Here is a 2,147-nt window from a genome sequence, read left to right on the forward strand (position 1 = left end):
TCTTGCCCTTTCTGCCTTGCTGGTTGTGTAGTAGGAGCCAGGGATGTAGTTCATACTGCAAGCTGTGGAGGCTGAAGCTGCCCAAGTTGCCCCAGAAGCCAATGAAGCTTTTCCCAGCTTTCTCTCCTGCCAAGGGGAGGAACAGAGTTCTAGCTGTGTATAGTAATTCAAGTCCTTCAGGCCAAAACCATCTGTAGTTTCCTGGAGAGGCTGATGAAACTTCATCCCCCTTCCTCCCCTGCCTGGGATGGAGCTGCTGGTGTAGGCAAACAATCTATGCCATGCAGGTCCAAAATGACTGCAGTTTTCCAGATAGACTGATGTAGCACTGGCCCCTCCTCAACTGGTAGGGGTGGGAATGGACCCTCTGGAGTGCCCAACAATCTAATTTGTGTGGGCCAAATGTGCTTGCAGTTGCCTTGAGAGGCTGGTGGAATACTGTCCCTTCTGTCCTTTAGTAGGTGGGAATGAATCCACAGGCACCCAACAATTCAATCCCTGTAGGCCCAAAGTGCCTGCTGTTGCCTGGAGAGGCTGAGGAAAAACCAGTTACCTTCCATCCTATTGGAGGGGTGGGAGTGTATCTATCAGCACCAAACAATTCAGTCCCTGCAGGCCAAAAGTACCTGCCATTGCCTGGAGAAGCTGAGGAAACACCAGCCCTGTCCTGTCCTATTGAGTTTTGGGATGGATCCGCAGGTGCCCAACACTCCAGCCCATGCAGGCTGAAAATGCCTGCCTTTGCATAGAAAGGCTGAGGAAACACCAGCCCTGTCCAATCCTGTTGGGGGGTTGGGGTGGATCCATTGATACCCAGCAGTCCAGTTTGTGCCAAATGTTTCTACCGTTTCCTAAAAAGGCTGAGGGTGGGGATGGAGATACAGGTGTCTGACTATTCAGTCTGTGTGGGTCAAAAGCACCTGCAGTTACCCAGACAAGCTATGGAAACACCACTTCCATCTTGTCCTGTTGGAGGTGGAGAAGCAGATGCCCAACAGTCAAGTTTGCACAGACCAAAAGTGCCTGAATTTGCCCTGAGAGGCTGAAGAAACACCAGCCCCCTCCTAACTTATGGGGTAAAGGGGTGGAGGTGAAATTGAGGCACTCAACAAACTGGTTCTTTTTTTTTTTTTTTAAACGACACCACAATTTACCCTTTTTTTTTTTTTTAAAGATTTATTTTTATTTATTTAATTCCCCTCCCCTCCCCCGGTTGTCTGTTTTCTGTGTCTTTTTGCTGCGTCTTGTTTCTTGTTTCTTTGTCCGCTTCTGTTGTCGTCAGCGGCACGGGAAGTGTGGGCAGCGCCATTCCTGGGCAGGCTGCTCCCTCCTTCGCACTGGGCGGCTCTCCTTATGGGTGCACTCCTTGCGCGTGGGGCTCCCCTACGCGGGGGACACCCTGCGTGGCGCGGCACTCCTTGTGCGCATCAGCACTGCGCATGGGCCAGCTCCACACGGGTCAAGGAGGCCCGGGGCTTGAACCGCGGGCCTCCCATGTGGTAGACGGACGCCCTAACCACTGGGCCAAAGTCCATTTCCCAAAAAACTGGTTCTTGTGGGGAGTTACAGTTGCCCAGAGAGGCTGAAGAAACACCAGGCCCCTTATATACTATGGGGGTGGAGAGGTGGAGATGGAATCAAAGGCCCTCAACAAACTGGTATTATGGGCTGAAGTCACCTCCACTTACCCAGAGAGGCCAAGGAAACATGGATCCTCTCTTATCCTATTGGGATGCAGGGATGGAACCTCAGGTGTCCAACTGTTCAGTTTGTGCCAGCCTTAAGTGCCTGTAGTTGCCCAGAGATGCTTGTTGTCCAGGTCCCCCAGATTTTCCCTGCTGGATGTGGGGCTGGAGCATAGACTAGGACTGCATTCCTTTCTGGGTGGAAAGAAGCCAGTCCCTACCATCTCTGTAATTTTCAATCAGCTGTGCTTTCTCATGCCAGGGCAGAATTAAAATGGTGGCTCCTGGCCTCTTTCTGACTCGGACAGGTTCAAACTTTAGCTGTTATTAATAATATGCTTTAGCTAGCCAAAATTAATCAGTAGCTGAAGTTGGTGGCCAACCACCTCTTTCTCCCCCATTTTTGAGAAATGGAGCTTTTAACTCCAGCCTGGGAAGAGCTCCCGAGGCAGCTTGAGCCAC

The sequence above is a fragment of the Dasypus novemcinctus genome, chromosome 17 (assembly GCF_030445035.2).
Source record: "Dasypus novemcinctus isolate mDasNov1 chromosome 17, mDasNov1.1.hap2, whole genome shotgun sequence".
NCBI lineage: Eukaryota > Metazoa > Chordata > Mammalia > Cingulata > Dasypodidae > Dasypus > Dasypus novemcinctus.